Source organism: Octodon degus, unplaced genomic scaffold (assembly GCF_000260255.1).
Source record: "Octodon degus isolate 3935 unplaced genomic scaffold, OctDeg1.0 scaffold00012, whole genome shotgun sequence".
Taxonomy (NCBI): domain Eukaryota; kingdom Metazoa; phylum Chordata; class Mammalia; order Rodentia; family Octodontidae; genus Octodon; species Octodon degus.
Window position 1 is genome coordinate 19,014,614 of NW_004524588.1, and position 10,049 is coordinate 19,024,662.

A 10,049-nucleotide genomic window follows, 5' to 3' on the forward strand; every position below is an offset into this window, starting at 1 on the left:
ACAGAAGGGCCAGCAAGATAACTCAGCCAACTAAGCTCCTGCTTTGGTAAGCCCAGGAACCAGAGTTCAATTCCCAGTCCTGTACACTGCACCAGCCCTGCTCCTGGGCTGCGCTGAGCTGGTGACCGAGTGTTGGCATGGTGGCGCACACCTACAGTTCCAGTACTGGGGAGGCTGAAAACAAGAGGATCACGACAAGTCCCACCTGTGTAGTGAGACCCTTACCAAATATATGAAAATGAATAAATAAATATGGAAAACTACACAAATGTGGGTGTCATCCATTCATAGTGGCCATGCTAATCTTCTCTGTATTGTTCAAGTTTTACTCTATGTGCTACTGAAATAAGCCTCATAAGTTTTTCTTAGTAATTATCCAAAGACAACTCATAAAACTGTGTAGAGTGTAAAGAGCCCATAAATTCCCATGTGAGAGAGTTGGCCTTTATGTTACTTGAAATCTAAATCCTTGCACATGCATATGCTAGGCTCTATTTCTAATAACATTTCCTGTAACTTCGCCCTTTCCCAGTATTGCTACCCACCACGGAGAATCTACTACAGAGATGCTGGTAACAAACCAGAAAACAAGGAGATCACGGTCCCATCCCTGCCCCGGCTCTGCCATTCCACTTTCCTCGGAAGCACCCAGTTCCTGGAACACAGTGTCCCTTCCTCACTCCCTCTGCTCAGTTGCTCCAGAGACAGGAGACCTGTCTTTCAAGGGAGATAAAAAGATTGGCCTTTTAAAATGGTACACGACTTTGTAAGTGCTGGAGTCTGAAGCCAGTTTGTAACAAGGAACAGGTCCTGTTATCTCTATCTAGATAAAGAGGAGTGAGTCACCCCCTCCCTTTCCAGCTCTCTCTGCACAATCACACACTTAACACGCTGTTAAGATCTCAGGCTTCAGACCCAGGAGGCTATCCAATCTGGCTGCTAACTCAAACAACTCATTCAACATTCTGAGTCTCAGTTTTTGTGATGAAGCCAAGACAATAACACAATCTATTTCATAAGGAGCAAGAAGTGGCTTAAAAGAAAACTGAAGTCATATGTATCAAAACTGTTATAGACTGGAGAGCTTGATTTAGAATTTATTTATCCCTTAAGCAGGCACCTACCATTTGGTTATCAGCTAGGGTCTGAGAAGAAGAGAAAATATATTAGAAGTGGTATGAACATGGAATAAAAAATAAATCAGAAGATAGTCATTTTGGAATTAATCTCCACTCACTGTTCCATTGCGCATTGGTGGTTTTGGAGGTGAATAAAATGATCATTTGAAGGTGATCAAAGTGATCACAAACAACAACAACAACAAAACATCAGAAATTGTGTCAGTGCTTGTTTTATGAAATTTTCTGATACACTTTTGTCATGGCCACACTGACCCACGTCCACCCACTTTGGTATCTCCAATTAAAATGAGCTCACGTGCATCAGCAGGAAGATTTTTTGTCAATATGAACAGAAAAGAAGGAGAAAGAGACCTCAACACTGTTTTACATATATTGCTGTACCGTTTTATCTGACCAGGAAATCATCTTTTGCTGAGTCTGTAGCAAAAGAATGCTAAACGTTCTTAAAACCTGTGTTCCCTTGTGTTGGGTGGAAGTTTGTCCTCGTAGCTGAGCATTGCAACCTTTGTAATGACAGTCCATAAGCAAATGCTGAGAAAGCCTCTCAAATTTGGACTTCGTGCCTCTTTAAAGTTTCCCAGAAGACTACACACCTGAAAACATAGTTATTTCAAAAACATCTGCATATCACATTCCTGAGAATGAGGGCAAAATTTTCATGGTAGAAGTGAATTAAATGTGAATATACACAAGGCAATTGACAATTGATCATCTGAAGAAAAGAAATCAGTGAGAACAAAGAGGTTGTGTGAATGTGGAGTACTGTGTACATTAATTCCCTTACAAACACATGCATTCCAAAGATAAACTTACCATAGAAATTCTTAGGTCTTTACGTGTAATAGAAATTAGTGTAATATGTTTTTCCCTCTGACAGCTAGCTTAGTGGTAAAGTGATCGAAGGTTGATAAAGACAAAATTAGGTTTGAATAAAAAACTTTAAGCAGAACAAAGCCACAAAAAAGCACTAACCCTGTAGACTGTGACTGCTAAATGAATGGAGACATAAACACAGTGAATGCAGACTTGTTTCTCCGTGGTTCCTTGACCTCATATAATGTCCAAACTTTATGGTAAGTGAAACTTCAGGGTTTTGCTTTCTTGCAATATTGCTGAGACACATATAGTAGGTCTACAACAGCTCTCCCAAAAATGGCCCCAGTAAATGTTGAATGTGAATTGAATCTATTGAAACGCAAGTGGAGTAAACTCTGGACCACATCTTTTCCCCCACGGTTCAACAGCGAGAATTCCACAAGGCTGGAAGCAAATAGTTCTGTGGGCACATGGCTCCACACCCCACATCTGTACCAGGAGTATTCCTCTGCTTTCAATGTTTCCACGTGGACTAGAAAGTCCTCTTGCGCAGGCAATTGAGAATGATCAACATGAAGAAAGATAAAGATATAATATTGCACTTCAAAGGACAGAGAAATACAAGAAAGCCCCCATGTTCTGGAACTTGGTATGCTTCTCAAGCCAGTGCTTCCCAGTTATAGGAGTTTTCCTAGAAGGCCTTTAGGAATGCAACCAGATGAAATATTTCTCTCGAATATCTCTGTAGAGTTCAGATTTATCTAGCCTCAGACAGATGGAACTGAATCAATCTTCTTTTGATGCAACTCAGTAATTTGAATCATTTATGCAATATAAAATATTTACCATCCTGTAGACAACTAGAGTAGCTCATCAGAGTCTATGACCATGGAGAGAAGCTCAGGCACATAGCACTCAACAACAGAAGGATAGTAAGTAACGTCACAGGGAAAGTGGAGAATAGAACTGCAGTGATCCAGAATATGTGAACTTGTTTTACTTTAATAAAACATTTTGATGAAAAGTGGTAAGTATATTGAGCTCAGAGGTAAGTTCTTGTTCAAATTCAGATAAAGCCAAAATAGAAGAGAACTGCTTTAGCTTCATCATTATAAAGACTTTCTTCTGTACTTCCAGTATATTAATAACAGATCAAATTTGTGTCCAAATACGCTAGGTCTGAGGAGGACCCAAAACTATGACAAGGAGATATATCTTTTCGCAAGCACGGAGCTAGCTTCCAAGAAACAGAACTAGAGGCAAATCAGGAAATCAGTCCAAAACAACGGTCACCAGCTGAACTCAAAGAGGACTGAAGAGAAACCTTGGGGACCAACCGCACAAGTAGAATCCGTTTCCCACTGTGCAGCCATGCTTTACAGTCGGATAGAGACGGGACAGGAATTAGAGAATGGAAAAAGGCAGAAAGAGCCAAAGAAATTGCCTAGTAGCTTCTCTAATTTCTTTCCAGTTCATGAGTAAATGTACGGAAGGTGAGAATCATTACAGAGGCAGCTTCCAAACTGCCTTTCTACCTCGGGGGCTACAGTTTCACAGGTAAGAGCATAGCTTCACTGGTAGGCACAATTTTAATTTTTTCAGAGTCTCACTCAAAAATTACTGCTTTACTTTCTGAGTTTCAGTTTCTTTATTGGTAAAAGACAATCATGTCAATTTCTCTTCATTTCCCTTGTAAGAATTAACTGAGAAAATAATATTCTGAGAGTAAATGTGGTACAGTAAGTGCTGGCTATAGGAGATAACGATATTTTGTTGGGTCACAACACATCTGAATGCATGTTCAGTGTTAATTATTAAATTTTAATTAAAAACCACTGCATTATTCATGATTATCAATTTATCAACACAAGGTTTAAAAATAACAAGATAAAAAGGTGATTAGTAATTGGTAAACAGAGGTAAAATAAAGAAAAGACTAACATACAGGGTCGCTTTCCATGGTAGCATTTTATTCTGCTAAATTACCTTTACACTAAACTCCACATGAGAATGATAGCACAATATGAATTAGTGACACAAATTGCAACAGACACTTAGGGAAGAGGTGTGAGAAGTGTGCTGTGCAGAGATTTCTTGCAGGGTGTTTAACTGTGAGAAACACTGCTCTCCCCACCAGAAGGAATGAAGCTGTCACGGCACAAGGATGTGGCCCAAAAATGACAAACTACTCTCAACTTTCAACGTAAAAAGGGACATAAATCATATATCAAGATGTATTACCTTTCTGCCACGAGGTTAATAATCTAGTTTCTAGATTGTTGGCAAAGCATTTTTAGACCAAATTGAATTCTAATATTCTGTGGCTATCTCCCGCATATATATCTCAGTGAGTATGTTAATTTGAAATACCTACTTATTCATTTACTTAATATCTATTGATCAGCCTCTCAAGGGTCATCCTCCTCCCTGGCCTCCCAGGGAGTCAGGTCTGTGCCGTGCTAACAGTGTCCCTTGCCCACTCTTGCTTTCTCCTGTTGTCTTTCTCAAGCGGCATCCTCCATCAAGCCTCCTGCGCATAAATACATTCTTCAGTACATGATTCTAGGCAGAGTATCACCGCTGATTTCAAGCAAACTAAGCATCACTCAGATTTAAATTGCTTATTTCATGACATGTTAGCTGTGACAGTTTTCTCCACTGTTATGGTGTATAACTATGAATACACAGGTTGACAATAGCTTTAAAATATTTCTGAGAAACAGAGAAATTTGTTTAATCACTCTGTTAGGTGATTTCATATTATGAATTTATAACACACCACATCAAAACATCTCTAAACAAAATACATTTTGAACATTATTCTTTAAAAGAAAAATAAACTATTGATAGTGGTTATCTTAGTAGTATAAAAAAAGAATCTTTGGTGGAAAAGTTTGACTCAAATCTCTCACTTATCAGCTTCATTAACTTGGCCAATTCTCTTATTTAAATATTCTTAACCTTTAAAAGTAATTTTTTCATAGCTCAGGGGACTAAAGTGCCTGCTTAGGCAGAGTGCGGTGGCCTGGGTTCAATCCCCAGCATGCCGTGCTGGCCCCGCCCCCGGGGCGCACTGAGATAGAGATTGAGACTGGGTGTGGTGGCGTGAACCTGTAATCCCAGTGCTTGGAAGGCTGAAAATAGGGGAAACACTATGAGTCTGATCTTTGTAGTGAGACCCTGTAGACCCTGTAGTAACTACATTAAAAAAAAAAAAGAAGAAGAAGAAAGAAAGAAAATAACCAACTAAAAGTAATTTTTTCAAAGGGTGAAGTTGATGTCTAAAATTTTCACTTTGACCAATTTTATATGCTAATATCTATAATCTGAGGAACTACATTGAAGACAGCAATATGCCATAGAATAATCACTGTTGAGTAATTTTCACCTTGTTATTTTTTTATTGTGCATTGCTTCTAATGTCCTACTGAAAGCAAGAGTGAATGTTTAATTGTTTGCTCAGTCTTGCATGCCTATGCAAAGTTCAGTTTTAGCCTCTAGGATCCAGCAACCTAAGGAGAGAGGAAATCGGATGGCAAAGAAAAAGACTCAGAGAAATATAGTGGGGTTAAGAGGGAAAAAGAACACCTCGCTTCAACCCCTAGCAAAATCAGTAGCCTTTATTTATGCATCAGTGATTACGTGAGCTTCCTTTATGAAAAGGTCAACGGATGTAGCTTTTCATCTACAAGTGAGAAACAACTCCAATTTTGAATCATATAAGTACACAGTACAAACTAGGAGTAGTTGTGGAAACGTAACCACTGTTCTTTCTGTTCTGCCCCATTGAGAGCCTCTTCGCCCTCACTTTCTCACTGCCTCAAGACCTTGACTCTATACTTCTTGTCATTGTCCAATACTCTTGGCTGAGGCTTGTTCTTTTCTGCAGGCTTACAGGATGGGGCAGAGAGTCAACCTCTAGAAGTTTATCACTTAATTATGTTATGCCAAAACCATGAGTGACTCACTGTGCACTTTCCTGCATGTGAATCACAAGCCTGAGACTCCCCGGGCCTGGGGAGACACGTCCACATGAGCTGTCCTTGCAGATTCTCCAAGCCCGATGTGACTTTGCTAGAGGCCAAGCTATTGATGGCGCTCCACCTAAGAGTAAAAATGAGTAAAGTCACTGACAAGTTCTAAATATTCATTATATGCTATAATTGTGGGGAATTCTATCATTGGATAACTAGAGTTACCAAAAAGTGACATCATTTTTCCTCTTTTAAAAAAATATAACTTAAAACTTGGTATTCTAAAAATCATTTTATATACAAAATTCAAAATATTAATTTTCCATGTATAAAAGTAATAAGAACTGAATACATTAGTATAAAATATTCCACATTTTGCAAAGGTCTTCTCAGCATCTTATGCACATATATACCTATGCACACATACAGGAAAGGAGAGAATGTGAAACTTATAGAATGGATAACATGAGATATTTCTAAGATTAATAGGTAAAAAGATGAAGGAGTTTTTGCTCTTGCTTGCTCACTGGCCATAGATTGTATTATCAAATTATACTACACAAGAACTATGTAATCATTCTTATTCATAAGTAGTAGATTATTCATAAATTTTCTCATTAGAATATTTGCTGCAGTTAAGTACTTTTTAAGTGCAAATGCAGACAAAGTGGAGTAAATGAAATGATGTTCACATTTGAATTATGATAGCAAATTTCTTATTCTTTTCTAAGAGTTATACCCAATCTGTATTTTAAAATGTGTGTTTTCTTTTTGTCTCAAGCAGAAGTTACATCGTTTTGCCTTTTATGAATCTGATGGGTGAACAGATATTAGTGCTGCTATAATGTGCGTAGCCGCCATAATTGAGGGGAGTGACCTCTGATTTTTTTTTTTTAATGTATTTCATACAGAGTCTACAGAGTCTTACTACACAGATCAGGCTCATAGCGATCCTCCTGTGTTCAGCCTCCCAAGTGCTGGGATTATAGGTGTGAGCCACCACGCCCAGTCTCCATCACCTTCTCAGTGAGCCCCGGGGTGGGGTCTACCAGGGATGGAACCACCGCTGAGCTATTTCGCTGGTCCTCCCTCTGATGGTTTTCAGTCAATAACCATTCCACTTTTGTTGGGCTGATAATGTTTATCATATGTATTTGTAGGAAATTTTCGTATTTCCAGTCACCTATCTCTCATCATTCTATGATTAGTCTTTTTATTTGATAGTATCTTTATTCACAAAGTGATCATCATATTTTGCACACATTTTGTGAAACATGTTTTCCTCTATGGCTCTCAGTTTTGAATTCTACAATAGAACCCATATCCAAACACCCAAAGAAGCCATATCCGAATAAATATATGCATATTTATTTTATTACTTAATTATTTAATCAATGTGAGGTTTTAATATGACATAAGTTAGAAATCTAGTTTTTAGGTTTTTTTTTTTTTCTAGCCAGCTCAGCCCACCCTAAAGGCAGGGCTGGCTCAGCATGTGGTGCCAGGGTTCGAACCGTGGTCTCCTGTGCCTGTCTGAGCTTGCCTAGCAGGCGCTTTAGACCACTTAGCTATCTCACCAGCCCTAGAAATCTATTTTCTTTCATTCATTCAAAGGAATTATCTTTTTCCATTGGTCTGAAATTGTATTATTTTTTAAAAAGTGTAAATATTTATGTCTCGGACATTGACAGTCTCTAATATATTTCCATTTTTATTACTTCGTTAATGCTATTCAGTTTGTATTATTTTCATTTTGTAATGCATCTTGATATTTGGCCATTTTTGTTGCTTTTTAATATGCTTGTATTTTTCTCCTTTTCTTTCACATTGTCTCTTCAACACAATGTAAATATTTAGTCTGAATGGGATTGTATAAAATATAAAGATTTAGGTAAACTGACATAATTAGTATTGAATGTTTCCAGTGAGTAGTACACATGAGAAACCCTTTAGAAAAAAGGAAGAAATAAGGGAAGGAATGAGGCAGGTGGAGAAGAAAGCTAGGAAGAAAATAGGGTGGGAAAAATAGTGATAAGTACAACACAATTACAAAAGAATACGATGGAGAGACAGAAGGAGGGGCGTGTGCTTTAGGCGCAGTTCCTACCGAAGGCCTCTTGGAAGTGGCGGTCAGCACAGAGCTCATTACAGAGAATAATCCAGACGTACGGGCCAAACACTGTGGCACAAATAGGTTTATCAAAATGGAAGTCATGGGTAGCAGAGAATAATTTATACTGGAAGTGTGACAACAAATATCTGGTTATTATAGGATAAAGAGAATAAAAGAAAGGAACTAGAAAGAGTTCAGATAATTTTAATGATCACTTGATTATCAACAGATCAAGCAGCACCCTCATCCATCAACTCGGCAGCTTCTTCAACTGGGAAAGTATGAAGAATGTGTCCAAAGCATTCCATAAGTTTTCGGTTTATTTTTCAATTTTAAACCAGAAGGTTCTGGAAAGAGCAGAATACTCACAAATCAGTAAAGAAGGGCTCCCTGCATTTGTTCCTCATTTGTTTGTCTTTTGGTTTCTTTAAAGGTGTTCGATGTATAAAAGTCTGACCTCACACAAAATTCAGAAGTAGAAAAGAATCAATCCAAAAGGCTTTTGAAGTAAAGCTTAATGAAATAACCACAATCTATTTTTTTCTGTTTCCAACAAATATTCACTGAAGCATTGTGCCTGGATTTACAGATACAGGTTAAAAATGTGCATGCGAAAAAACATTGTCATTTGATTTTGTCACATTATGAAATAGCAAGGGTGTCTGCTAAATAGTGACTTAGAAAATCATTCTGATTTGTGCTACTGTGACGAAGAGGCTCCAGGTGGCTAAACTAGACCAATCCTCAGGGAAATACTATGGAAGGGTTGGAAATGACTGCAGTGCAATCTGTATTATGCATCAGAAAGATGCCCGTAATACCCAGTGTCAGACCATACACGCCAGTGTGCATTCTTAGCTATCAATATTTTCCTGTGGCATTATTCAATCAATATTCTTCTCTCTGTTTCTAGAATTTGAAAATATGTTTAAAAATTCCATTTTTCTACCTCATATTTCATTCTCATTTTTTATTTCTTTTTCTTTTCCAGAACAAGTAATTTCATAGTTCTATAAAGAAAGAATGGTAAAAAGGATGATTCAAATCATTTATAAGCAATTTTTCTACTTTTCTAACAGTATTTAACTGGGAGGATAAAACTGCCATTTCTTTATGGAGAAATGACAACCAACTACATAACTCACAGCCACTGAGTTTAGGAATGATATGCCTTTATTCTGTACTTTTCAGGAGCCATAAATATAATCAATGCATGATAAATAAATAATATGAAAGTAAAAAATAAGAAAACAAGTGTTTAAATATGAATAGATCTATTTCATAAAGAGATAAGCTTTTCTTATTGATGCTGAACATCTGACAAAGATACATAGAAGAAGTATAATCTACAGGATATTGTCTCATGAAATACTGCATAAAACCTATAATGTAGGACCTTATGATACCCTACAGTAAGAAATGAACAATATCTTTTCCTAATTCTTCAATTCTGTTAAATTGGAAGGCATTGCAAGTTTTATTTCTTTTACCTATTGTTTTCCAATAGACACATGCCCTAAAAGCTCCTCACTTGGAGCTATCTTGTATTTGGGTGCATATGCTCTTTTGAAGTGACCACAGTCCTGTCTATATAACTGTTGAGGTTACACAATTACTTTTCATGAACATGTTAATGACAGATAGATAATATTCTTTGTTTTATGCATTTAGTACAGGGTCTACAGGGTCTCACTACACAGACTGGACTAGTAGTGATCCTCCTGTTTTCAGCTTCCCAAGTGCTGGGATTGCAGGCATGCACCACCATGCCCAGTCTCACTCTCTGTCTCAGCATGCCCCAGGGGCAGGGCCAGCACAGCATGCCAGGAATCAAATCTCAGTCTCTGTGTCTGCCTAAACAGGTGCTTTAATCTGCTGAGCTATCTGGCCTACCCTGGATTGATAATACTCCACCAGTGATAGGTAGTAATATGAAATTAATGAATGAACAATTCCTCTGAAAGTTAACTATGTTAGAATCACATGAAATAACAAATGGCTCTA

General features: G+C 37.7%; 1 non-coding gene across 1 annotated transcript; it reads right to left on the reverse strand.

Annotated features, from left to right (window-relative positions):
- Window positions 1-246: 246 nt before the first annotated feature.
- LOC111815212 lies at window positions 247-351 on the reverse strand. Its single transcript, XR_002819956.1, has one exon. It is a non-coding gene; the product is annotated as a U6 spliceosomal RNA (small nuclear RNA).
- Between the last annotated feature and the right edge of the window lie 9,698 nt (window positions 352-10,049).